General features: G+C 55.1%; 1 long non-coding RNA gene across 3 annotated transcripts; it reads left to right on the top strand.

Annotated features, from left to right (window-relative positions):
* Window positions 1–23,335: 23,335 nt before the first annotated feature.
* On the top strand, window positions 23,336–27,206 carry LOC306651691. 3 transcript variants are annotated; one of them, XR_013761181.1, is made up of 4 exons: window positions 23,336–23,715; window positions 23,825–23,982; window positions 24,075–24,261; window positions 24,824–27,206. It is a non-coding gene; the product is annotated as an uncharacterized lncRNA (long non-coding RNA). The 3 variants fall into 3 exon arrangements; XR_013761182.1 differs by having other exon boundaries at window positions 23,825–24,261; window positions 24,824–24,916; window positions 25,752–27,206; XR_013761183.1 differs by having other exon boundaries at window positions 23,825–24,261.
* The last annotated feature ends 525 nt before the right edge of the window (window positions 27,207–27,731 follow it).

Genomic DNA, 27,731 nt, shown 5'->3' with positions numbered 1-27,731 from the left:
GGAGAGAACTTGGGGTCCCTGGAATTGATCTGGACTGGCACCTTTTTAGTTCCAACAAGAATGCTAAAGTTGGTACATTTGAAGTCTGGAGGATTTCAAAAGGTAACATCAACCCTGATCCATGAGAAGCAAGTGGATGGCTAACCACAGGCCATGGGTTCTTCTGTAGGCTTTCCTTCCGTCTCTGGGAAGCAGTGCTGGCATTCAGGAAGAGGTCATGTTTGTGTAGGTGATTCTGCTCGGTGGCACTGAGGAGAGATTTTCTTTGCTATATTGTTTTTCTTATGGTAAATCATTTCTGGAGGCTGCTCTTCAGAATCAGATGTGAGCTTGGAAGGCTCCTGGGCAAGGCAAGCCTGCCAGCCCTGTGCAGGGTGAGTGGGCACTGTATACTGTGTCTGCCAGGAAGTAGGTGGCCAGGCCCTCTCAGGGCACTTCCAGGAGTGATCCACCCTTGGAGGAGGGAGTGGTCCTCAGTTTCTTCTAAAGCCAAGGCACAGAAGTGGGTTGCTGTGGTATATTTGTTTCAATGGCAATAGCTCTTGATTCTGGGCTCTGGATTCATCCATGGCACTTGAGAAAGGGGTGCGTTCAGGTGTGGGGCATTGGGTTTTGGAGGAAGGCTATGTCTTTCCACTTCCACCCACTTTGATTATGTTCAGAGCAGATGGGGTGGCAGGGTTGCCTGGCATAGCTGGCTCCCCCCCAGCTGATGCTCAACACCATTGCTCCCCCCTGAAATGATCCCAGGAAAGGTGCTCTGGGGAGTGCGTCCTTGCCTCTGAGGTCTCCAGGACAGGCAGCTGCTGGTCCCCTGCAGGCCGGGCACTCTGGTAAGCAGGGCCCAGAGACAAATGAGAGGCTTCAGGGAAGCAGCAGGACTCAGAGACCCTCTCCCCTGTCCATCCTGGGCAGAAGGGAGGACGCTGTTGCATAGCTTTGTTCTGTCCCGTGACTCCTGACTCTGGTCTCTCCTGTCCTGTCAGGGTGGGTCTGCTTCTTGTGATGAACAGGAGTCTGGAGATACTTTCCCCCTATAATCAAAAAATAGTGGTTAGCAGAGTTTTATAGCCATTGGAAAAGCCAACCTGGAACTGGCATCAACATTTGGCGTGCAATCTCCAGGAAACAGCACTTGTTCTCGTGTCTGCACTGAGTGCCGTGGAAGGCAGGGGAGGCCGTGCCTGCTCTTCTGTCTGGGGATGCTCCTGGTGGTCCTCCCGTGGGGGAGGTTGTTGGGATGCACCCTGCTGTGGACTAACCTGATGCTGTGCATCTGCTTTTAGAATCCCGCCTGGCCTGGATGCTGCTGGGACCCACAGCCGGCTTCCCACCCTGGGGCCTGGGTGTTGGCTTACATCAGACCACCCTTTGGGCCTGTGGGTGAGCTCTCCTGACACACTGACTCCAGGATGCAAGCCGTTGTGCCCAGGGGCACTCCCGAGGCCTGCTGGACTTCCAGGGACCCTGGTTCCACTGTCACAAGGTTGGGCACCAAATGGTCTTGGCGACGGTGGGCAGTGTTTCATGGGTGACTTGAGGGTGTTTGGCAGACACGTGTACCAGACTCTCCTTGCATAGACCTAGGACATCTGGTCTACCTGGGGCAGCATAGACCTGCGACAGTTTCCTGGAGGTGACACCAACATCGGCGAAGATCCGGCAGTTTTGTTTTTGTTTTTTGTTTTCATTTTTGGGTTTGTTTTCTTTCACTCATTTTTTTGATCCGTGCTCATCTTCGATACTTGAAGGAGAGGTTGTCCGTGTTGTCTTCTCTTTATTCATGATGAAACATACACGGGAAACCTCTTTTTTAGTATCAAATCCCACCCTGGAGGCACTTCCTGTTCCTGTTGCAGCCTTCAGGGAAGGGACATTGCCAGCTCCATGGGGGAGACTCGAGGGAGGAGGCCTGTGTGGCATGTGTCCTGGGGGTGCCCTGGGCCAGCCCTGTCCTGGAAGGGAAGCCATGTTTGCAGAGGAGCCAGGCTCTGCTGGAGGGAGGCTGCTCACTGTGGCTTAGTCCACCTGATGACCGGTGGTGGGCGGTGGCTCTTCAGGGTGTGGTCCTGCTCTGATGGCGTTCAGGACACGCCAGCAACATCACTGAAGGCACCGTCGTGCCAGCCGCTCTCCAGGGTGGCTGAGGGGATGGTAAACCGGTGACGTGCACTTCATTCACGATGTAGGTCACCCGTTTCACTATCCATCAGCACCCAGTCCACCTGTGGGAGGACACCTTGGCACACCTGGCAACTTTGGAGAAGATGTGGGAGGATTCGGGCCAGTGTGAACCTGTGGTTTTTAAAGAGGGGTATGCTTCAGGGGCCCACCTTTTTACAGTAGAGATGAGCAGCCATCAGTGTCAAGTGCTGCCACGGAGGGCTACTGGCATGACCGCAGAGATGTTGGGGAGGAGCCCTGGATGTCTCTGCCCGGGGGAGGCCTGCCCCACAGCCTGTGTTGCGTGTAGGGTGTGTGCCGTCTGCCACAGCCCAGCCCTGGGGGGCCCGGGTGGGGAACCGGAGACAGTGCTGAGTGTGACGTCAGCCCTGGCTGTGGCACCTGACAGGCTGCTGGAAGGGTTGCCATTGCGGGCGGACGTTGTGTGGTCCGTCTCTCCTCGGTGGTTAACAACCCCCTGGAGGATTTCTCGGATGTGAAGCCAAAACCCAGGCAGGGCCACTGGGGTCTGCAGCACCTCTGGTGAGGGAGGTAGGGGCTGAGGAGCTAGCAGGGTGGTCACAACGAGCCCCTCACAAGTAAGCCCTGGTCCAGGGGCCATCATCACTTGGCATCTCACCCTCTCCCCCGGGCTGACTTCTGGTCCATGCCCAGGATCGTGGCAGGGGCTTGACACCATTCTCACCTGTGTCTGGTGTCCAGCTCTGCTTGTCGTGTGAGGACTCTACAGTGGACACTTCTCAGCACCAGCTGCGGGCTACAGTGCCTTCTGGATGGAACCCAGCTTGGGCAGGGTGTCGGGGCCTCAGTCAGTGGAGAGGTACGAAGGGGTATCCACTGGGGAGCACACAGGCTACTCACAGCAGGGACCTCCTGGTCCCCAACCCCAGGCATGCCCTCCACACCCAGGGCAGAGCCTGAGCAGAGGCCTACTCCCAGGTGGTCACTCTGTGCCTGTCACCCTCTGGGCTCCTGTAGAGACTGAGTCAGTACGTGGAAATGCAGAAACTTCTTGAGACTGAGGCTGCAAACGGGCACGTTTATGCTCGTCTATCTTTGGCCAAAGCAAGTCATGTGACCAAGGCCAAAGGTGGGGGTGGGGAGCTAGGGGAGGTGCCCTGCCCAGGAGGAGGGCTGGCGCAGATATGTGTGTGCAGGCATGGGCCAGGGTGGGTTTGGAGCTACCTGGGCACTGTCTGCCTGGGCTGGGGACACGTCGGGTCTCATTCTGTCTCCATCCTGAACTGTCAGACCCCAGCTCCCTGCCCTGCACCCAGGCCTGGTCCTTCCACTTCTTCTGACGTGCTGCCGACGGGGAGGCATGTTCTGGTGTTAGTGAACATTAAACTACCCTCTGGCACCCTGCCTTGAGGGTGGCCTGGCCCCTGGGGCCACAGCAGGGAAGACATTGCCTTCCTCTGATGGGGCGGGGTTGGAGTCCAGCAAGGGAAGTCACTGTGACTCTCCTCCCCCTCCTCTGTCCCAAGAGGACTTTGGGGAAGCCAAGTGAGCCCTTCTGTGCCACGGGCACTCCGCGATACTTCAGAGATTCAAAGCACACGCAGTGGGCTTGTCCATAGCCCGCCAGCAGGGCCTCCTGGACCCAGGGCTTGCCTGACCCTAACGATGCCTGTTCACTCTCGGAGGTCAGCAGAGGTGACGCCACCTCGGAGGAGCCATGTCACCTGCAGTGCTGACGTGCGGTGCTCAATGAGAAGTTGCCCGTGTCTTTTTCGCTTGATTTGTGACGAAACATTCGCGGTGCACTTCTCCTTCAGTATCCTATTCTGCCTCGAGGACGTCTTGGTGCAGTTGCCAGACCGGAGAAGGATGGTGGCCTTCAAAGGGACCGGGCCAGGACTTTACCACCTGTCTTTGCTCCTGGTTTCCCTTAGCAAACTTCACTCTTCCCTCCCTGTGACTTGAGTCTCCCTGCCCGCTGGTCCACCAGCACAGGTGTAAGTGCCTCCGCTGATCCCTGCCCTCTGCAGCTGTGATGGCTTCGTAGCTGGGCCCCTTCCCCACTGTATCAATGACATGCAAGGAGATATTTGCTAAGGCTTCTGGGAAAGGAAATGGTTCTTGCTTTCCAGTGAGAGCTGCCAGAGCAGAACCTCTCTGTTCCCTTTAGTGGTGCCTTGTGGTAATGTGAGACTTCAAGTCCCATGGCCATTTAAAGACCTAATGAGAAGTGCGTGGGACTGTGCAGACACAGAAGGGGAGGACTGTACCGTGAAAGGAACCTAGCTGGGGACCTGGGTGACAGAGTTCAATCTGGGACCTAGATCAAACCTTGCCTGAAGCTTGAATGTTCTGCCTACATACCTTTCAGCTATTTTAAGTCTATATGTCCCTTATTGTTTAAGCCACTGTGAGTCGGGATTTTTTTTACTGTGACACGAGCAGATGGCGCCGTCCTGGTGTGCTTTTCTGTTCTGCGTTTCTCTTGGTGATTGTCCTCATTGTCTTCTCCCCGAGAGGTGGCTTTTTCTTGCGGATTTACTGTGTGTGTGCTTCGAGTGCAGTGTCCTGGGATTTTAATTTACAAATGACAACACACACTGACTATGTGGAGGGTCCGGGGGAGGGCCACTGCCCCTCTCCAGAGCCCCGACCCAGGGTGGGCGGGGCCTCTCCATGACCCTCACCCCAGGCTCCGCCTCTCCCTGGGAGGACTTCCTGCTAGCGATGCTGATTTTTGGGGGCTGCTGCCATGTCCTTGTCCCCGCTGTTCCTTGGCTCCTGTGATGGGTTTGCTGTTTGTGTTGTAAGTTATAAGCCACTGCCAGCTTTTGAGAAGCTAACTCTGCCTCCCTGGAACCAGGGTCACAGGGAGGAGACCTGGGAGCCAGACCAAGCTGGCACGTGGATGGATGGGCACCGAGAGAAACCCTGTGGGGCCTTTTGTCACCTCATCCAATGTCCTTGTTTTCTCTCTGGAGAAGAGGACTCTGTCGAGAGCCTCCGGGAGGAGAGTCTGCCTCGGGGCCAGGGACCACCCCTTCTCTGAGTGCCGCTGTCCGTGAGCGTGTGCGGGTGGAGCCCCCTGTCCTGCTGCTGAATTCCGAAGCCCCCTGGGGGCCTGAAGCAGAGGGAGCTGGCCGGCTGGCCTCATCTGCAGTGGATGCTGCTCGGATGGCCTCGCCCGGGGCCTGTGTTTCCAGCCTCCTCCAGGTGAGCCTGAGCTGTTTTCTCCTTCTGCCAGGCATGTGGTCACCTGTGTCTGTCCCCCTGCTGCCACGCCCTCCCCAGGGTCCCTCCCCCAGGCGCACTGTTGGAGGGAGCAAGAGCTGACCTCTGGTACCTGAAAAGAAGTTGCCCATGTTATTTTCGCTTTATATGTGACGAAACAAACATGGTGCACTTCTTTTTCGGTATCAAATCTCACCTTGAAGAGCTCCGTGGCCCGGTGGAACTCTTGGTGGCACAGCCCGTCTTGGTATGTACGTGGAGGGCTTACCCGAGGGCAGCGCCCGCTGGCTTGCTGTGGCTGGGTTCAGGGACACCTGGTGTCTGGTCACAAGCTCACCCCCCTGCCAGCAGCCCGGGCAGCACCCGTTCTGGCCTGTGGTACTCAAGGCAGGTATTCCTGCCTCTCCTTTGTGATGCGTGAGGTTTGGCCAGCCTCCTCTTGGCGGCACATCCTACTTGGAGGGAGTGTTTGATCTGAGACCCTTAGTGACACCGGCAGGTCTTGGACGAGGGGGGCGATTGCTTAGACAGTGCTGTGGACCTCCTGGTCCACTGACTCGACCCCAGGAGGATGTGGAAGCGAGGCCCGCTGGGACCAGTGGCCAGGGCTGGCTCCTGGACTGTGCGCTGGTGCCCGAGGAGAGATCGTCCACCTTGCTTTGCTTTGTTCATCATGGGCAGAGTGGCTGACCTCTGTTTTAACATCGTCACATCCACCTCCAAAGTATAGCAGCGGCTTCTTGGAAGAGATGCTGATGGCAGCCTCCGTTAGGGCTTACCCCATCTGGCCTCAGTGGACACCGTCCTCTGGGCCTATGCTCCCCCAGGGGACCAAGACACCTCTGGAAAATAGTGGCCATCTGTGTCAGGAGGTCCATGGGGACAGGCTGCCCAAGATGTGCCCCCATGGCTCTCCTGGTCTGCACGCTAGCTGGCAGGGTGTGTCCCCCTGTGTATCCTGGGTATAACACAGGCCACCTGGCCCAAGGACCCTCACCCTCAGGCCTCCTAGAGGGGACTCTGGTTCTGAGTCACCTGGGGGATGTGAAGAGCAGCTGTCCCGTGGTGCCCAGGTGAAGCTGCCAGCTCCTGTCCTTCCAGAAGCAGCCTCCTGTAGCCCCTCGGGGGGCTTCCAAGCCCCGCTGCTCACAGTGGGATGGGCACCGTTACCTGCACCACCCCTGGTGCATCACAGGCAGGTCCCAGGAGTGCAGCCTCTTGTTGGTGATACCTGTCCCCTATGCATTGACATCATCTGCTCTTTCTCTTGCAGGAGGATGACCTGGGAGCTGGCAGAGACCCAGGATGGTGGCATCTGGCCTGAGGGGCTCAGAGGGGGGTTTTGTGACATGGCTGCTTTTGACCCCTTCTTAGCATGACGTGCCTCCTCAAAGGACTTGCTGTGGGATATGCTGTCAGCGCCCGTGGAGGGCATGTGAGCAGATGGCGTGCCAGGTGGAAAGTGTTTCCTTTATTTAGTTTTTACTTTGAGAATTGAGACTATCGAGTGAATTACCCTGTGATCTTGTTTCAGAAAGTAAATATACGTTAAAAATTGGGTTTTACGACAGCAATTTCTTTTTGAAGAATTGACAGAGACATGCGAACAAAACCACATTTAACACGATTTTCAGATTATTGAGAAGAATCCTAAAACCTACCCTGTGCGATCCCTGGGTGTCCAAAGGAGGGAAAACCTACATCTTCAGCAGTAAAGTTACTTTCAAAGCCTTTCTGAACCTTAGCCCATAGGAGAACAGATGAGGCAGAGGCAGATGCTGAGCGGAGGTCGGGGCGGGTGGGAGGTGCAGCGGGCGTGTCAGGAGCACACACAGGCGTGCCAGGCTGCGTTGCACAGCCTAGATCCATGCGACTGACTTTCATAATGACTCCGGCTTTCCTCTTGGACGGCCAGTTCCTTTCAGCTTGAGGGAGTGTTCTCAGATGCCTGGTCGAAACGGCCACCCTAGACCTTCTGTCTCCAGGTGGCCCGTCCTCTCTCCCCTAGTTGGCCTCTGGCTCATGTCCCCGAAGTCTCCTGGAGGCCAAGCCCCCGTCACCAAAGCAGGGAGCAGCTCCTCGGCTCCGTGGGCCAGCACACGGGTCAGGGCTCAGTGATTTTGAGCAGGGCTGGGCATTTGGAGGTGTCAGTTGACACCCAGAGCTGATGATCCAGGGGGCAGATGCCACCTAACCGCTGGTACCACGGTATCGTCTTGGCCACTCAGGACCCTCAGAGAGGGGTGCCCAGTCCTTGGGGAGACAATGGGTGGCAACCTGGGACCCCTGGGTGCAGCACTACATTTGTCCAGGGCCTCTGGCTTCTGCATTTAAGTTGAAAAAGAAAGAAAGCAAGCAAGCGGCCCCACCCCGGGCCTGCCGGGAGCTGCTTCTCAGACCCTGCTTGCAGGAACTGCTGGGCATCCACGAGCGGCGTCTGCTTGCAGAGAACACCTACTTTGTCACGTAGGCCATTGATCCCCTAACCAGCCATGTCTCCTTATTCTCAACAGGGCTTCCTGGAGGCCGTGCACCCGGGGACGCTGCCGTGGGAGGTGAGTCCTGCTCATCCGTGTGCATCAGCTTTGTGACAAATTGTGCTGGGGCCTGGGGGGGTCAGGCTTCTTCCTCAGCCTGCTGCCACTGCCGGGAGGGGCCTGGCTCTTGGTAGATGATGGCTGTCACCCTGCCTGCTCACCTCCTGGCTTTGGGTCCTCCTTAGCAGGGATGGTGGACTCTGCCTGGTGAGCGGCAGACATGAGACGTTATTGAACCATTTCCAACTTTGGAAAACTGAGATTGGTCGGTACCACTATAGGGACTAAGAATGCTGGCCATTCTGTGTTTGAAAAATGTCACCTGGCCCATCTGTGCTCAGCATCGAATCTGTTTCCAGGAGGACTTCCTGGTGGTGGTAGCCATCTCGCTGAAGATGGGGACCGAACCTGAAGCTCTCGGTGCTTCACTTTTTCCCCTGGGAGGCACATTTTACCACGAGTTCACAGCCCCTGTCGGTAAAGCCTGCATCCAGGTCCCCTGGGGTGGTGTCGGGCTGTTGTGCTCGTCTTGGGGGCACTGGTGGTGAGGCGCGGGCACTGTGGTCATCGGCTTTGCCCGCACCTGTGTGAGCAGACCTTGTTTTTGACCTGTTTGCCCCTCCTCCCAGTCTGTCAGTTGCCACTGAACACTGCCCACTGGAGCCTTCTGGACTCAAACTTCACTTTCTGGAAGGTTCTTTGGCATCCTTACTCCCCGAGGTATGTGAAAGGATGTTCCAGCACATGCTTTGTTAGGATCTTTGTCACTGGTGCCTCAGGAGGGCTGTCTGGAGGTGACGCTGGCTCTGGGGACCCTGCAGGGGTTTTTATTTATTTATTTATTTATTTATTTATTTATTTATTTATTTATTTATTTATTTATTTTTGTCCTTGATATTTTTAGAACTTAAAGGATAGAATCCCTATTCTGCTTGCTTTAGTTATGGTGAACTTTTCCAGAATGAAATGTTGCCATGAGCTTTCGTGAGGGGAGAGACCGTAGGGTGCCTCCCACCTGGGAGAGTGGCAGCAAGGCAGACCCAGGTCCTGTGCCCAGTCACAGGTCCACCAGGTGGACCACAGGGGCCAGGCCAGCACCCCAGCTCCCACAGGGAGCGCAGAACGTGCTGCCGCCTCCGGTGACTGGGCCCGACGCCTTGGGTGCAGGTGGGTGCCTCCCAGGTAGCTCAGTTTCTGCGACCCGAGGTGGATATTCCCTCTATGCTTACAGGATTCATGGTTAAGCATAGAGGGAAAACCCACCTTTCAGCATCGAGAGTTGCCTTCAAGGCCTTTCTGAACACAAAATCCCTTAGGGAGCCAATGGCGGGCCGATTCCAGAACCTGTGCCGCTGTTGGCAAGGCTTGCTGGCATCCCTGTCCTCCAGGGACTCGGCGTACCCGCCGCTGTCCCACATGGCCCACACTGAGGGTGCCTGTCCCGTGTGACCTTCACTTCTGGTGGATTGTGCTAAGGCTCATGCTTTCCGGGACTAAACCCATCTTTGGTATTTAAAAGGTGGATATTCCTTCTATGTTTATGTTGTTTATGATTAAACATAGAGGAAATTCCGCGTTTTCAGTATCAAATGCTGCTTGGGAACAGGCCTGGACTGGAGCCACCGTCAGGGAGACAGTAGGTACTGCTCAGGGTAAGTGCTCGCAGGGTGGACCTCAGAGCATGTGCGTGGTTTGTGCCACATGCCTGTGGGCCACCCGCTCGACTTGAGGAGACCCTCTCACGTGCTGCCCGCTGGGCACGGGGTGGGGCTGTGGTCAGTCCCTGTGACAGCCAGTCTCTCCTGTGCGGCGTCTCTGGTGCTTCCGATGGACTGCGCCTAGTTCACACTTTGCAGGATTAAGTCTTCTTTGGTATTTAAAAGGTAGATTTTCTTTCTATGGTTACGTGTTTGATGGTTAATCATAGAGGAAAATCCACGTTTTCAGTATCAAATGCTGCCCTGGGAACTCGCGCTTGGGACGGAAACCGTCGCAGGGAGGTGAGGCGGGCGCAGCCTCGGGTAAGTGCATGGCCGGGGAGGTTGCCCCGTCCTGCCGCGCCTCCGCCAGCGACCGCCTTTAGGAGTCCTTCTCACGGAGCAGCCAGCCTGGCAGAGAGACCAGGGCCTTGTCATGGACTGCGAGCGGGTGACTCTGCTGTCTTGGGTGTGCTTTGATGAGCCGGCCAGAATTTCCTTTCCAGAACTCAATCCTCCTTTGGTATTTAAAAGGTGGATATTCCTTCTATGTTTACGTGATTCCTGATTAATCATAGAGGAAAATCCATGTTTTCAGTATCAAATGCTGCTTTGGAACTATTTCTGGAAGAGACTGTAAGGCCTGGGTGGGCGTAAAGATGGCGGCCCTGTGTCCTGTGGTGTCCTGTGGTATGGACGGGTGCTCAGGACGGGTGAAGGGGCCAGTGTGGCCACACGTTCGTGGTTCTACCGCTCCTGTTCTGGGGGGGGGGGGCGGCGCCTGCTCTGTGGGAGTTTCATGTTTGACCTCGCAAGCGCGGATGCACGTTTCCCTGGACGCAATCCTTCTTTGGTATTTAAAAGGTAGATTCTCCTTCTATGAGTACATTATTTATGATTAATCATAGAGGAAAATCCACGTTTTCAGTATCAAATGCTGCTTGGATCCCTCCGTCGACGGGAAGCGCCGGGGGAGGGAGGGTGTGTTGCGTCCCTCCCGGGCACAGCCTCACTCGGGCAGGGGTCGCGCTCGAGGACCTGCCTCCTGCCTGTATTTCATGCGTGGTGAGGAGGCTGCTCTCAGTAAGGCTTCAGTGACCTGGAGCAAGGCCTGCTCCCTGCGTGCTCACCACGTTCAGATGTGTTTTCTGGCCTCAGTTTCTCTTCTGTGACCTGTACCTCTGCAGTGGGTTCCTGGGTGGGCTGCTGGTTTCAGGAAGGGGCACCGGCAGGGCCGGGCTGCAGGGTGTGGAGGACATGGGCGTGCGATGTGCCCTTGGGTGCAGACTGCTCTCGGGCTCCGCCGCCTGTCCCCTGATTCTGTGCACCCCATCTGTCTATCTTAGGGTGACGCCTGGATCCGACACCCGCTTCACAGTGCCGTGGGGAGATGCTATCGTTTGCTACTTGAAGAGAGGTTATCCTTTGTGTGTTTGCTTTTCTTGCCATGAATATGCAAGGGCAAGCTCTCTGCGAGGAGCAAATCCGTCCTGAGCCGCCTGGGCAGCAAGGCTGCGGGATGTCAGAGGGCCAGGACTGGGGCAGGTCACTCTTGGCCACCTGACTTGCCTCTTCAGCTTGCCATCTGGCTCTCTGAACCCCCCCCCCCCCTCCGTCATCTTTCCAAGAACCCTCTAGGAGAGATGCTCTCCTTGGAGATGAGGTGGTGGCTTTCTTTGCAGAGCTACTGTTCTGTGTAGAAAACACTGCCTTCCTTGGTGGGCACAGTATTGGCATGGCTGCGGCCTGGCAGGGCTGCCCAGGTGTCGGGCCTGCCTCCGGGAAGAGAGCACAGGGTCGGCACACCTCCCAGATTTGTGAGAGAGCGACCGATAGCAAGTCAGAGCCGCTTATAAAAGTGGGTCATTTCGTGTCCCCACCTCCCAATCCCAGCCCACCCTCAGAGTGACTTTTGGACTTTATTGTTGACTTAAAGGAGGAGGGGTGCCCATCCCAAGTAAGGGTGGCCCCAGAAGCGCCCCTGGGACAGGAGGCCCCAGACTGCAGGTGTCCTCTTGTCTGTAGGCATTTTGGCATCAGCACTGGGTCACTAGGGCTTTGCTGGTTTAGCGAGAGTGCTTGCCCAGGGTTTCCTTTGCCTCTGCTGAACCTGGTGCTGGACGGCTGCTGAGGGGTGACAGCCTACTGCTCTCGGAACTTCCGAACACAAGGCCGCCCTCGGCAGAAGGGAGGCCGGCCTGGGCGCTGCTGCATGACTCGAGCGGGTGGCTGGTGGTGGAGCTGTGGCTTTCTACTCTTTCTTTCATGGTGCATGCTGTGGGGAACTCCAGCTCCCACTAGCCCATGTCCTCAGGAGGACTCCTGAAGGCAGTGGCTTTGGGCAGGGGCTCTGGTTCTGTGCTGGGTGGTTTTGCCGACCCTAGAGGGAGGCCAGACGTCTCCCTTTCACTGTGTGCCAAGCCACGCAGGATGCCCTGTCTTGCAGTGATGCTGGGAAGCAAAGCCAACATCAGGGCCGGGCCACAGCGTGCAAGGTGTGGGGCCCCACCCCAGAGCCAACCAGATGAGGCCAGTCACTGCCCCCACTCCGCCCCAGGCCCTGCAGGCGGAGCGTCCACTCTGGCTAGCACACAGCATGGCCCTCACCTGCTCTGTGACCTGCTCTTTGGTACTTGAAGAGAGGATACCCTTTGTATGTTTACTTGATTAATGGCGAATATACAGGGGGAGACTCTTATTTGCGTATCAAACTCTGCCTGGGACGCCCTCGGCTCAGCTCCACCTCAGGACCATCTCTGACGTCGGCCCAGCTCAGGTGCGTCCAGGTTCCCTGGTCCGGCAGCACTGAGCTGCTGGTGCCGGCCCTCCCTGCACCCCTGGTGCCCGGTTCTTCCCCTGGAGGCCACACCAGGCTGGCGGGTGGTGAGGGGCGGTCCTGCTGCTGCCACCTGCACTGAGTGCAAGGGCCGCCTGCTTTTTAAAGGACAAGTTGCACAAGGACCTGCCCTTTCTTGGTGCCTGCTGGAGGCTCCCTGCTCACACCTCCTGGACACAGATGCGTGGAGACCATGAACCAGGCTGTGTGGATGTGCTGGTCGCCTTGTGGCTGCAGCCCTGACGGGGTGGTGACCTTGGTGAAGGACGTGCCTCACTGCCATTCTGAGGCAGGTGACTGGGGGGGGTCCCCTGAGCCTGCTCTTGCGCTGGGAGTGTCACTGGACCCCATGACTGTCCTTCGGGGCATTATCGAATGGATTGCACCAGAGGGTGCCTTTTTTGGGGGTTAGGTGACCGTAATGACTCGGGTCTGCTTTCTGTCTCTCCCAAGGCAGGTTCAGGTGCTGCATTCTTGGGTTCACTCATTTCTGGGACGCTTCATGGCCAGCCTCGCGGGCGGGATGTGGGTGTCACCACTCGGACCTGGGAAGGACCCCGGAAGCCATGTCTTCAGGTGTGTGCGGCCCCACGTGAGTCCCTTCAGAGGGAGGTGGTGCTTCCGACCTCCGGGTGGCCTGGAGGTCTGAAGCGGCTTCCAGGTGCATGTTGATTCCATCAATGGGAAGCCTGGCCAGTCCCTCTTTTGGAAGTCAGTTCTGCCGGCTGGCAGGAGGCCTGGATCTGATACCTCTCAAGGCTAGGTCTCAGGGTGTGGGGCCCCCTCCGGAGCTGGCCAGTCACTGCCCGCACTCGGTCCCAGGCCCTGCAGGTGGAGCATCCACTCTGGCCAGCACACAGCATGGCCCTCACCCGCTCTGTGACCTGCTCTTTGGTACTTGAAGAGAGGATACCCTTTGTATGTTTACTTGATTAATGGTGAATATACAGAGGGAGACTCTTATTTGTGTATCAAACTCTGCCTGGGATGCCCTCGGCTCAGCTGACCTTTCAGCCCAGCTCAGGTACATCCAGGTTTCCTGGTTGGAAACAGCATTGGCTTTGACTGAGCTGCTGGTGCCCGGCCCTCCCTGCACCTGCACACTGGCCTGCTTAAGGATGACCTGCCTCCTCTTATCCAGGGGCTCCTGGCTCACAGTGTCAATCTTAGCAGGAGGCATGATGTCGGACCATCAAGGTGGCATGAGCGACCGAACAACACGGGCCCCGGGGCACCATCTCCATCCTGTTCCCAATGGCTTCGTGCCTGACCCATCAACCCCAGAAGGGCTTCCTGGAGGCGCTGTCAGCCTCGCGGAGAGGCTAAGGTTTGTGGATGGATGCTGCCCTTTGGTGTGTGGGTGGACGTTCTCCGGTTCATGGTCCCTGAGACAAATTTTAAGAGCTATTTGTGTTTTGTCATTTTTTATTTCAAGTGCTGCCTGCAACAGCGTCCTACACAGGAAGTAATCCCAGGAACAAGCTGGGGGCTGTCAGCCCTGCACCAGGTACGTGAATGCTGGAAGGTCAGAGGGTACCTGTTTTCATCTCGACCTCTGTGTCCTAGTCCTCTGACCGCAGCATTCCGTTCGCCCACAGGATGACGGCCTGCAGAGGGCTCTGGTCCTGCATTTGCCGAGGCATTTCTGGGGCCGCTGACCTTCTGCTGTCATGCTGTGCCTGCCCCAGGGGTCTTGTGGACCTGAGCCAGCATCAGGCAGGGTGTTGCCAGCAGTCTAAGGAGTGCGCCTGTCCTTGGAGGCGAGGTGAGTGCCTCACCTGGCAGCGGAGCAGGAGCTCACCTGCAGCAGCTGCTACCCGCTCTTTCCTTAAGGGTGTCTCTGGGGGCAATGCCTCTGGGTGGGGAGCTGCTTTCTCCATTCCTCAGTGGTACATGGCTTCTCCTGTTCAGAAGCAACTCTTTCCCAGCCTGACTTTGTGGACATGCTGCCAGCCTCTCTGAGCTGGCCCTGGGGAGGCAGATGTCAGTCCTCTATGGGAGGTAGGAAGGAACAGTGACTACAGGGCCTTTGCTCTATCTACCATACATTTGCTGGGCCTCCTGGAGGAGGTGCCTGTGCTAGAGACAGTGGTCCCCCTCCCGGGTGTTCCGGCAGACAGTGAGAGGCCAGCCCTCTGTGCCAGTCCTGATCTGCATTGGCACCGGAAAGTGTGGTGAAGCCAGTGAGGGGCTCAGAGTCTGCCCTCCCTGGGCTCCTGGGATGGAGAGCCAGCCGGTGGGCACATGCCTGGCAGTTGGTGTTTGCCACCTGGTGTGCTGATTCCGTGCCTCCCATCCCTCCCCAGGATGCCCACCGGGAGACCAGGCCGACCCCCTGAATGCTAGTGCTGACCTGCCCGTATTGTTGTTTGGTACTTAAAGCGAGGTTGCCCTTTGTATATTCGGCTTATTGACATGGAATATACAAGGGCAAGCTCTCTGTGAGTATCAAACGCTGTCTTGGACCGGTGCACACTCAGCGAGGGATGCGGTATGTGTGTGCATGGCTGTGCGTGTCCATCCTGTGTGTGGCAGACGGCTTCACGGGCACAGGGCCGGCTTCACAGAGGCCTCGGGGACATCCCCTGTCCTGGTCGTGTGGGGGTGGGCCCCAAAGCATGCACTGTGTGTGTGGTCTGGGTCCCTGCTTCCCACGCGGGCAGCCTCCAGGCGGGGCTGATGGCCGGGCAGTGAGGGTGTGGGGTAGCGGATTCATTCTCCGCCGGGACCTGGCGCCCGAGTGTGCATGTCGTGCCTGGAGTGTGCGGCTGGCCACTGACCCTCGGCATGTGATTCGTCCCCAGGAGCCCACCTGGAAGAGCGTCCGAGCCCGCCGGGTGGCGGCTCTCTCCGTGCTGACCTTTGGTACTTGGAGAGTGGTTATCCCTGTCCTGTTCGTGTCACTCGTGTCGAATCGTACAGGGTCATCCGCTTTTTCAGTATCAAGAGCGCAGACTCTGGAGCCCGACACTCCCATGTGTGGATCCTGCCTCTGACATTCCCAAGTGTGCAACCTGAGCAAGACATCGTGCTGTGCCTGTTGTCTCACTGTCAGATGGGAACCGTGTGGGTGTCTCCCGGCAGGGGTGCTGGGGCTGGATGAGTTCAGACGGGGTAGCCTGGTGCTCACACTTGGTGGGCGTGGCCGTGATGCTCGTGCCTTGAGATCTTACTCCTGGTATCGGTAGTGCTGGTGCTGTTATCAAAATCGCCCCTTGGGCTTTGGGGACAGTGTTGACGTGGAAGTCACGTTCTTCATCAGGTATGTGAATGGCTAAGGGAGCCCAGGGTTCGTGCTACATGTAGGATGGGGGCCACCAAAGCTCAGCAGCCAAGCCATTGTCCCAGTGGCTCCCGGAACACAATGCCCAGGCCAGGGGGTCAGCAGGGCCACCAGGAAAGTTTGCTCCACTTGAGAGACAGAGGGTCCCTGATTCTTGACATCCATTGCCTTTGAGGGGCCCTTGAACGAGGATGCCAGGCTGAGTAGGGTGTGGTCCTGTGGCATCTGCCTTCCTGGTGCTGGAAGAGAGGCCCTCCATGCTGCATGTGTCCTGCACGCGCGTGTGCGCATTGCACATGGGTGCTGACCTGGTGTGCCGAGTTGTAGTCACCCTTCAGCCCTGGGCCAGAGGCCTGGGTGCTGATGTTCCTGTCTGTGTGCCGTTTCGTACTGGAGGAGAAATTATCCTTGGTGCGTTCGCTTCATTTGGGATGAATCATACAAGGACAATTTCTTTTTGAGTATCAAATCCTGCCTCGGCGGACTTCCTGGACGCCAAGACCAGTTCTGTAGACATGCATGTGCCAGCCTCTCCCCAGACAGGGGAGAGAGCATGCAGCTGGTGTGAGTGGGGTGCTGTGCCCCAACCCCAGGGCCCTAGAGGCAGGGCCAAGCTTGGCATGGGGCCTTTGGGCTCCTTGGTGCTGTCACTGTCTGCACTGATCACAGGCATATCTCCTGGGTGACAGCTTATCAAATCCTGCTTCTTGGAAGCACCTCTTGGACATGGAGCCAAGCTCAGGGGCAGATCATTGGGTCAGACCCCCTTGTTATGCTCGAGAGTGCGACTGACCCCCGAGGCATGTGCTTGACCCTCAGTGTGTGAAGCTCACCTGCTAACCCTCCTGTCTGGACCACTTGAGAAGAACATACCGGAAGAGACCCCTGTCTTTGGAGAAGAAGCCAAGGTCTCCTTTGATGGTGCGGTTCTTTGGTGCTTAAAGAATGGTTGTCCGTAGTATGGTCTCTATATTTATGATGATTAATATCGGACAACCATTGTTTTAGTATCCAAATTTACTTCAGAAGTTTTCTCAAGCACAATGCTGACTTCGGCGAAGGACGTCCGTGCCTGACCCACCACAGAGTGTGATTTAACTGATGATCTGTAACCACTAACTCAGTGATCCCAGAATGCAAATCACCCGTGTGATTTCCCTGGACTAACATCAGCTCCGGTGTGCGATGCCCCCTGGGGCTTGCGGTCTTAGTGTTCTGTGTGGAAGATATTTTCATCCTTCTCTTCTTAGTAAATCAGCCTGTGAGGGATTCCTTGTGGGCGAGGGGGGTCGAGCACCTGTTTAGGCACATAGAGGGTGGATCAGGGGAGTGTGGTCCAGTATCCACTGACCCTCGGCAGCGTTAGGAGCACAGAGGGTCAGTTGTGGGTGGTGCAGATAGCATGGAACGTTTCCCACCACCACTTACTTTTGTGGCTCCTAAGCTGATGCCCATTGGATACATGGTTTATTCTTGGTGGGCGTGACACGGCCTCATGCCTTCTTTGGGACCTGTGTCATCGGAGAGTCCCATCTGGAATGAGGCATGGAGTCCACAACACCTCTGGGGTGGGGTGTGCCTGCGTGTCTGAGTTGTTGGCTAGAGTGGTGTTTCTCAAACTCTAGAATGTTCCTAAGATTTTCATCAGCTAGGGATCTTGTTAAAAAGCAGATTCTGATTCAGGGACCAAGATTCTGCATTTTTAGCAAGTTCTCAAGTGATGCTAATGCTGCTGGTCTGTGGACAACACTTGTGGCCGTTCGGGGCTGGAGATGATGTGCTTTATTTGTGATGTGTGTCCCTGTCTCTCCACATTCCCTCCACCATCCGTCATGAGGGCACTTCCTGGAAGCAATGTGCTGTTCCTTGGGGTCTGAACTGCGGTTATCTGTGATGGGTTTGCTTTCTGCATAAATGTCATGAGATTACTGTTCTTTAAAATCAAATCGTGCCTCGAAGGGCTTTCCAGGCACAAGACCGACTCTGGGGAGTCGCCGGTGTCGACTCACTGCGAGACGTGTGGCGTGCTGGGTCTGCAGGCACTTCCCCGTTCCTGGTGACGTGGCCGTCTGATTCTGTCACACTCCATTTCCAGTCAGCCCCAAGGAGGAAATCCTGGAACCAAGGCCGTCTCTGCAGGAGGGATCCTGTCCGCAGGGCTCGGTGGCTCCTGAGTTCTCAGAAGAGGTGTTATCCATGATGCCTTTGCTCATCCATGCCACGCGTCCATCTGCTGGCTTCTGGTCACCAAAGCCATCTCTCAGGAATGCTGGGGTAGTAGACTATTTTTTTTTTTCTGAACGCGGTTCCAACTGTGGGGCTTGGGCCTCGGTGTCAGGCCCTGGAACCAAGATGAGGTGACGGGGGCTGATGCCAGCGTGGTGCTTTCTCTACAGGTCGCTGGCGAGCATGCCTCCCCAACTCCTGGGCCTCAGCGCGGCCTACGAAGGATCTTCCAGAGGCAAAGACGACGGTGGCAGGAGTCCATGGTTTTCACGTCAGACTGTTGAAGGATATTTGAGGAGAGGTTATCCGTGCTATGTTCGCTTCATTCGCCATGAATAATACATGGTTAACCTCTTTTTGAATATCAAACTCTGCCTCGGAGGCTCCCGCACGAGACACGTGAGCGGTGTGCTTGTGTGAGCTGTGAGCCGCGCCCCGATTCTGAGCCTGGACGGGGCCGCTTCCTGGAAGCGAGGCCAGCGGGAAGAGCCCTGGTGGCTGTGTCACGTTTGCAGTGAGCTTGATGTGTTTTCATGACTTGCACGAGGCTGAGCCCCCTTCCCTGGGCTAGAACTACCCTGGCACTGCCCCTGGCACTCAGGTGTTCAGGGTGACGTTCTGGTGGAGGGGCACGGCTTTCCGCTCCACTGGGTTGCTTGAGGAACAGTGACTTGCTCCATGGAGACTTCTCCAGGGACATTCTGGGTTTTAGGGTCAAGTTCCACTAAGAAGGCTCCCTGGGCACAGGCCTGGTGCCCCTCCAGGTGTGCAGCAGGCAGGTTGGCATGGCCTTTGTTCTCTCTTCCCCATTGAGGTCATGGTCCCAGTGTCCATCCCCTCCAGCTGGATATCCACAGGGCACAGCTACTGCCTGGCTGGGCTTTCCTATCCCATCACCTGGCACTGGCAGAGACTGATTCCCTTCACTCAGTCCTGGTAGAAACCACACGGCCAGCCCCTCACCAGCTCTGAGGGCTTCCTGCATATGGCACCCATCTGGGGAAAAGAACCCAGGCTTTAGGATGTCCCTCGGCTACAGGGAAGAGGAAGCAGGCCCTCCCTCCTTCTCAGTTTGGAAGGATGGTGTTGCCTGGGCCCCACCACATCCAGGGTCCCCACCCCACAAAGGGCAGCACCTTAGAGCTTCCCCAGAGCCTCGCCGCCCCTGGCTGGATGACTGTGTTCTATTTGTGATGACCAGCATGGTTGGGTCTTTGCATGGATTTGATTCGGGATGGATGCCTCTGGGGGACACCACCAAATTCACGATGACAAAACTTTCAAGCTTCACCTGAGGTTGTGCATGCAGGGTTGACCCAGGGCAGGTTGTGTTGACCACATGCCCCCTGATCCACTAACGTAGAAGACCCACTCCACTCTTAGGAGAAGCCCACAAATTGACGGGATGCTGATGTTTTTGCCAGCATCACTGTGTGGGGCTTGGTGAGGGTGCTTTGCACCGTTTGTGACAGATGCCACACAGGTGACCTCATTTCAGAATCGTGGAGGGAGGTGTGGAGGGTGTCCCAGCATCAGGGATGAGACCTACAGCAGCACCATCAGGAGGGAGAGAGGGGACAGTGGACCCATGTGATAGGGTGCCCAGTGTCCCCCGGCCCACACCAGCTGTCTCTAGGGGACTTCTGGGGACAGATGGCATCTCTTTCTGTGGTAGAGTTTCCCAGTTTGGGGAGTGCGGTACTGATGGTGGATACTATCCGGCCCACCCCGCCAGAAGTCAAGGTCTGTGAAGGCCTGATGCACCAGGGGCCACAGGGCACATTGTCCAGTCGGGTTCTAGGCGCTCTTTGTCTTTGAGCATCAATGTCCAGGCCACCTACAGGAGGTGTCGGGACTCCCTAGCCACCCCTGAGAAGGTGTTGTCCATATTGGTTCACCCTACAGTGCTTTCTTTGCATATGTAAATCCTTCTGGCTATCACGCCTTGGTTAGGATTAAGTCATGCTATTCCCAAGCTGGGGCATCAAGGCCTGGGATGCCTGGTTGGGCTGATGTCATGTTCATGGCTAATCCCAATGGAACTGCTGTTTTTCAGGAGAGACTCCTTGGAGACGTATCTCTACAGAACCACCCTGCAGCGGGGCATTGTCCGTGATAGGGGAGCGGATGGTTGATCAGACAACATACATTTTACAGATGATGTATGTCAGCTGGTCCACAGTCCCTGCCTATCAGTGACTTCTCAGGATGGACTCCTGGAGGCCACACCTGCTCAGAGGAAGAGGTGGTGGCGCTCTCGTCTGTTTCCTGACACATGGAAAGACATGGCTGGGTTTGCTTGATTTATGCTGAGCTCTCTGAGGCCAAGTCAGGTGTTTTCTTGCCTGGGAAGAGCTGTTGGCCTCCGGCCCATCCTGGGACAGGAATGCATGGTTGACCAGAGAGTATGGACTTGGTTTACAATGCCGCTTCCCAATCTCCTAACCCTTAGTCCCCAATTCATCCTCAGGAGGACTGGCTGGAGCAGGGCTGCTTCTGAGAGGATGTGGTCACCAGCGTTCGCCTTCGGTACTTGAAGAGTGGTTATCCCTGCTGTGTTCGCTGTATTTATGACGAATCATACAGGGACATCCAGTTTTTCAGTGCCAAATGCTGCTTTAGAGGGCTTCCTGGATGGAGCGCCACCTTCAGGGCGGAGGTCTTGGCTTCAGTACCCACTCAAGGTATGTGGTGGGCAGCCATCCCACACACAAGCTTCCTTTATGCTGTGTCACCTGTTGCACCAGTGACCAGCATCCAATTTCTGAGCAAGGAGGTTGCCTTGGAAGGTTGTGGTTGACTGGAAGTGGTGTTGGTATCCGAACCAAACCATCCCAGGAGTTTGACCAGTGAGAATGCCACTCACAGGGAACATCTGCCTCCCGCTTCAAGTGAACTTCAGCCTTTGGTGAGATGCATCTCCAGAGATGTGCACAGGAGGATGAGTTGGGCTTCTCCCAACAGTGCTATTTACTGACCCTTAACTGGTCATTCTTAGGACTTTTGCTCCAGGGAAGATTCTCTGAGCACCAGATGTGGCCTGGAGGGGCTTTCTGGCAGTGGTGCCCACTTATGGGGAGATAGGGCATCTGCTATATCTTTTCACATGTGTGGCGAGTGAGCTGGGCATGTCAGAGCTTCAGTTCTGATGCGTCACCCTTGGCTCACACCCACAGGAGAGTGATGTCCAGCCCACGGTTCTAATTGCTTGTAGGACAGGATACCTGCTTGCCCACGATGCTTTTTTAAAAAATCAGATCATTTTGTTATTATTATTACTATAAGGTCTGTGCAGTCTTTCTGCAAGAATTGATTGAGTGCATTCTGTATTCTAGATGATTCTAGACCATAGTAAAGAGCACTGAACAAAAGGAAATCTTTGCTCACGTGGAGCTGACATTCGGTGAGACAGATAAACACCAACTATGAGGAATAATTTTTTCGATTGTTAAGTTATATGGAGAAAAGGAAATCAGAGTAAGGTGCCAGTGAAAGGCAAAAAGAGGCTGGACATTTGTGTTCAATATGAGTTCTGGAAATGGACCAGGTGGAGATCTGCGGTAGGAGATCTTTAGGAGGACATGACCCATGGAACACCCTCTGGCAAATTTAATAAGCAAAGACAAGAGGGCCCATGTAGGTTTCCTGAGTTGCTGGCAGCCTCACAGACTCCAACAGGACTTCAGATTTTATTCTGTTGAGATGGAGGCTGCAGGAAGGTTGTGATCAGGGAACAGAGAAAAGGTACACTGACCACAAGGGTAGTGACAGAGAGTCCAATCCGGGGCTGTTGTGCTAATCTTGGGAGAGCTCATGGAGGCTTGGACCATGGAAATGGGAAAAATGGAACCCGTCAGGCTTCCTGAAGGTGGAGTCAGCAGATATGTGGGTGGATTGAATGAGCCCAATCAACATCAGGAGTGGGAAGATGGGGAAGGGGTGGGTCTGAGACTCCAGAGGTGCAGTAACCACTGAGTCAGGGTCTAGGGTGGGTCAGCAGATGTGGAGACCATATGGCCAACATACAAGCTGAAGCAGCGACCTGGGGCTGGAAAACTGGTGTGGGTGGAAGGAAAAGTAAGAAGTTAGAAAGTTGTGGGGTCAGTGCTGGTGAGCTGAGTGGCTTGTCAATATGTGTCATTACCAAAAAGGAAAAGAGGAAGCAACTTTGTCTACCCACTGCAAACCTGTCGTATGGGAAGTAAGAAGATAAACAGTCTTCTGTGTCCTCAGGGGAACACAGGCTTCCATGGGGCGGGGTGGGGGCTATTGGAGAAGTGAGGACAGGAGGGATTTTGCTGGTGACAAATGTCTTGTGGAAGGGTAGTGGCAGGTGGGACGTGGAAGTGTGGGACGTGTGTTCTTCTGTTGAGTTTTTGGGGACCATAGTCAAGTTCTGAGGAGTGGTGAGCTTCTAGTGGGAATCCACTGCAACCTGGGGAAGTGAAACCTGGTCCTACTGGTCTGGGAAAAAGGGAACCAGTCATTTCTGATGGAATCCTTGGGGTGAGATGGGTGGTGGAGGTGGGGAGGAAGTAGGAGATTCTTGGGGTCAGGGAGAGCTTGGTGAGCTTCCTCAGGTCCTCCTGAGGATACCAGGGGGCCTGAGCTGGGCATCTATACAGGAGTACCCTGCAGTGGCAGTAAGGAGGCTTGCTCCAGAACTTCCTCAGTTTGGTGGGACCCAGAAGAGCTTGGCTGGTGCCTCCATGTGCTTGATGGATAGCAGAGTGAGCTTTGTTGAGAAGTCCAAGGCCCTCTTCACAAGCCCTGGGCTCCACATACCTGCGGATGACTCCTGACCTGAGAAATTGGCCTCCCTCTTCTCATTTCTAAACCTTGCCCATGTGGATGCGGAAAAACAATTCCAGCTCCAGGGAAGGGGGACTGTGCCCACATCACTGCAGTGGAGGTGAGTGGAAGACTCTTAATGGTTCAGCGTGTTCTCAAGACACGTCTGCCACCTCACTAATGCTCAGTTCCACTCTGCCCACAGGACAATGGTTGCAGACCATGGCCCTTGGAGATGTGGAAGGTGCCCCTTGTCTATCTTGTCTCTGCTTTTCTGTGGTACTTGAAGAGAAGTTGTTCGTGGTGGATTCGCTTTACTTATGACGAATCATTCACGGACAACACTTTTTTCAGTACCAAATGCTGCCTCTAAGGACTTCTTGGAAATAATGACAACTTGAAGGAAGATGATTTTTGTGTCAACGGTGTAGAGAAGCCAAGTACAGATGGTTGGCCACGGACAGTGTGCTTGGCCTAGCCGTAAGTCACCTGGTCTGATAACTTCGCATCCGCTCCAGCTGTAAGAGACCTCCTGGTGGGCCAGGCCAGCCCCGGGGAGGCAGCTGTGGTGCCCCAAGCATCACTGTGGTTCCACCACCAGCATCACTTCACACGACTTGGAAAAGAGGCCAACTTCCAGAAGAGATGTTGGTGCCAGCACCATCCAGGGTGTGTGACTGGTTGACCAGAGGGGCATGCACTCTGTTCACCCTGTGGGCCACCTAGTCACCAACCCTCAGCATCAATCCCGCCCCAGGAAGACCTTCTGGAGATCCTGCCAACTTTGGGGAAGTGTCAATGGACTGTGGCTGTGACTGCTCAATGGACCAGGATGAACCATGGTCTTGGGGGTTGTGTTTCATAAAATGCAATGAGTCATCTTTGGTAGCTCCTACGTCTATCACAGCCTCCTTGAAGTACTGACTTCAGATGTTGGACATGATGGTGACTTCCCCTGAGGGACCTGAAGTAGGTTAGCTCCTCTCCTTGGGTGTGTGATTGACTTGTTCTTCAAAGAACATTATTTATTTGTTATATCACCTGGTCCTCTAACCCCCAGCATCCCGGGTCTCTGTAGGAAAATCCATGGAGTTGATACTGGCTTGGAGAGGCAGCCACAGTCGTCCCGGAAGTGCCGCCTCATCATCGCCATTGCCATGGTGTGCTCGCTTCCTGACTACAGTGGAATAGTGCCCCCTATTGTCCAGGAGGACTAACCTAACCAACCCCTTTAAGGTAAGTGCGCCTCGGGTGAGCATGCACTTACTGTGGGTGTATGTCACTCGGCTCGGCCCACTACCCAACGTTATCCCATCCCTTCCTAACAGGACTTCCGAGAGGGCAGCCACCTTTGCAAGAGAGGCAGTGGACTTCTCACCAGCGTTCACATGTGGTACTTGGAGAGAGGCTGGCCGTGATGAATTCGATTCATCAAAGCGAGTCATACATGGCTCTCCTCTCTTCTAGTGTCAGATTCTGCCTCAGAAGGCTTCCTGAGCCTGTGATGCATCCAAGGTGGGTTTCTGGATGCCTGAGTCCATGACAAGTACCTTCCCTAGTGTGCATGTTATTGACCCACTCACCCCAATATACAAACTGGCCTTCAGAGGACTTTTTGGAGCACTCCCCACTTCCCAGAAAGCTAGAGAGGCTGTCGGGACGCCCGACTTTTCAAAAACTAATACTGAAATGCACTGGCTCACTTTTTAATTACTATCACGTTCTACCATGGAGGGACATCTAGAAACATCTAGTCAGCCCTTGAGACAGAGATAAGATGGGAACCTGGACCTTGTGTGATACTCAGTTTACTCACCCAGTGGCCCCATACCTGCTGAGAGCTCCTTCAGGGGGAACCTAGACTCACCAAGGGGGGCAACCTGCTTTTGCAAACACTTGGCCCGCTGCGTTGGCCATGACGTGCGCTGACCTGGTGCCCTGACAGCCCATGCGGCTGAGCGTTACCCTCGTGTCCAGCTAAGTGTGGGAAGTGCTCACCGTGGGCCCGTGAGCCTGGGGCCAGGCAGAGACGCGGGCCTGACTTGGGAATTGAAGTGCATGGTCCACTCCTCCTCAGGGTTCCATCCTGTCCCGGAGGCCACTCCCGAGCTGCCCAGCTGCGTGGAAGATGCAGGAGGCTCACCTCCTGGTCACGGGGAGGCTGACCACGGTGAGTGTGCCTTGTCTACTGAGGCCCGACACACGCTGGCCTCTTTGGCTGTCACATCTCCCCGGGTATCTTTGGGCACCTGAGGCCCCTAGAGGGGAGCCACACTCATTCCTGTTGGTCTGGCTACCACAGGACAGCTGAGGATGAGGGCACGTCTATATCCAGTTTTTAATTTTTCTTCTCAAAAGTAGTAGTTGTTCTACCTTAATACTCTATTCATAAAAATGGCACGTGCTTATGATAAACATTCCAGCAATGTGGAGACTCTCAATGAAAAAGGAGAAAAATTACCCAACTCTGCATTTGCTCACATATAACCACAGGCCTTGAGGGATTCAGGCCTCATGTGAACACATGCGCACACGGAGAAAGTGGACCAGGGGAGGCTGTGACGTGAGGTCCCCCTGAACCCACTCACGTGGCTGAAAACGTTGACTGATTTTTACTTTAACGTAAGGAATAGCTAAAGGAGATCGAAGGAATTCCTAAGTGTTTCTTGTTTACCGCAAGAGATATGAACCCATCAATGATCCCGATAAAATTAAGGAAAAGGATCGCATAAAACACGGAGCGGTTGGGGTCATGGTGTTCTGAGCTGCTTCAGTTTCCCTTCTGCTTTTGAAAAAAACAGAAACAGCCCTTCCCGCTGCCCCTGGCCTGCTTTGTTTTCAGTAGTGCATTTAAATTTTTCCATTGTGAATATTTGCATGTGATTTCTTGAAAGTGTTCGATCATAGTCCTGCGTGTAAATGGATTCATTATTGATGACTTGTGTTTCTTTTCTTCAAACTGAGGTTTCTCTAGTCCTGAGTTTTGATTTTAATTTCTCTCTCAGTGGAATGAATTCCATCATCTCTTCAAGAATGGCTTAAAGACCTTATCCTTGGGTTCTTGGACATTTGAAAAGACCTATCTCTTGCTTTTATGCCAAGGAAAAAAAAATTTGCAGACGCTTCTCCAGCACCTTCTGCACGGAGTGGTCACCAGCTCTTTGGACTTCCCCACGCAGCACCTGCTTACCCAAACTGTATTAGCTCATGCAGGGGGTTTGGGGCACCTGGGCCTCAGGTGTGCTTGGCAAGCGTCTACCACTGAGCCACACCCGCCCTACCCGGGAGGTCTTTCTGTGTCATTGGAAAGACTCTGGGTTCTATACTCTGAGAGGTCTTTCGGTTCTAAAAATGTCAATATTGTTCTGTTCGGTCTTCATGATTTCAAGTTCTTTTTAACCCCTCTGGTCACTTTAAAGGGACTTTTATCTACCTCCTTATAGCTGTGGCCTCTCTCTGTGGATCCCTCAACGCTCTCGTGACAGGCTCTCCTTCGAGAGCTTTGAACCTCCCATTGTGCGAGGCTGCTGGGTGGAGGATGGAGGTGATTTGTTCCGAGGCCGAGAGCCGTGACATTATGGGCTGCTTTTGTCTGTCTGGCACCCTGAGGGTTTCCCCAGTGGGGACTAGATAGTCTACCAACTTCTTGGCTCAAGGGTCTCAGCCTTTGGGTGGGTAGAAATCCTTGCCACGTCTTTGTCCTGCAGCTCCTGGTGCCTTTAGGGAGACCCACTAGACCCACTGCCCAGGCAGAAGTGGCCCCTGGGCTTGGTCGTTTCTGGTCTGCCTTTCTGTCCCAGGCCCACCTCCCTTGGGCCCCGGGTCACATCTCCTGTGCTTGCTTGTACTTGGGTTTCATGACTGCAGACCCCGGGTGCCCCCAGTAGGTCTGGGAGCCCTGCCCTCCTTGTGGGCAGGTGGCAGGTGTTCACTCTGAATTCTGTTCTCTCTTCCAGCCTGAGGCGTTGTCTCTTTTATCCCTTCTTCTGTGTGTTTATCCAAAGTGCTTGTGGCTGCGGTTGATCTGTGCAGGCGAGTTTCTCTGTCAGGTCTTGTTGGGATTGACCCTTTGAGCTGAATAATGGGTCAAACCTGGGGTGCCCCTCTTGGGTCCCCGTCTCCTTCCCTCAGAACTTTGTAGACTCTGTTCCATCGTTTTCTGCTATCGAAACAGTGCTGTTGACAAGCCTGAGGACAACCTGCTTTGCTCTGGAATACCTGCATGATTTCTTTTCCTGCTTAATATCTCGGTTCTTTCTTTTGTCTTGAATATTGGTGACTTTACCAGGAAATGACTCAGTCACTATTCTCCTCCGTCACATTCTTCTGGATCCTACTATTTCTTCTTTATTAGAGATGGGCGTCTCCTTTACTTCAGGGTCTGTTTCCTTTTCTGTCTGTACTTTTCTATCCTGTGCCTTGGTCTCTTCTTGAGTTAACTGACCCTGAGAAACCCCATGTGCTGTGGTCCACGCTGCCATCTCTATCTGCACATCTCTCTGTGGTCTGTTTAAGATGGCGGTACCCAGGTGCCCCCTCTCAGTGCTGCCTCTGCCTTGGCAGGAGGACATGTTGCAGTGCCAGCCTCCGGAGGGACCTGGAACCGGCATCGCTCAACAGGTACGTGGGTTCGCTGTCAGCAGCGGAAGCTTTGTGCTTGGCACTCGCGTCTGCTAGACCTTGAACCCCGAGCACACCGTCTCTCTTCAGGAGGATGTCCTGGGAGTTCCACCACCCGCGGGGTCAAGGCCATGATCTGAGGTCGGTGCCAGGCCACCGTGCAATGCAGTTTGCATTCAGTGCAGCCCCTTTCTGTGTGATCGGCCCTGCAATCAAGGTCTTTGAAGGGCTTCCTGGACACCAGACGAGAGAGAATACCATTGCTGCTGGCCTCCGGGCTATCGTGAAGCGAGGGAATGGCCCCCTGCCATGATCACAGTAGTGCGTGCCTCAGCTCCCGAGGTGCTCCTAGCTATGTGGCCAGT

This window comes from Sciurus vulgaris (genome assembly GCF_902686455.1).
Source record: "Sciurus vulgaris genome assembly, chromosome: 2".
Lineage (NCBI taxonomy): Eukaryota > Metazoa > Chordata > Mammalia > Rodentia > Sciuridae > Sciurus > Sciurus vulgaris.
Note: the sequence above shows the minus strand (reverse complement) of the source record. Positions and strands in the feature narration are given on the sequence as shown.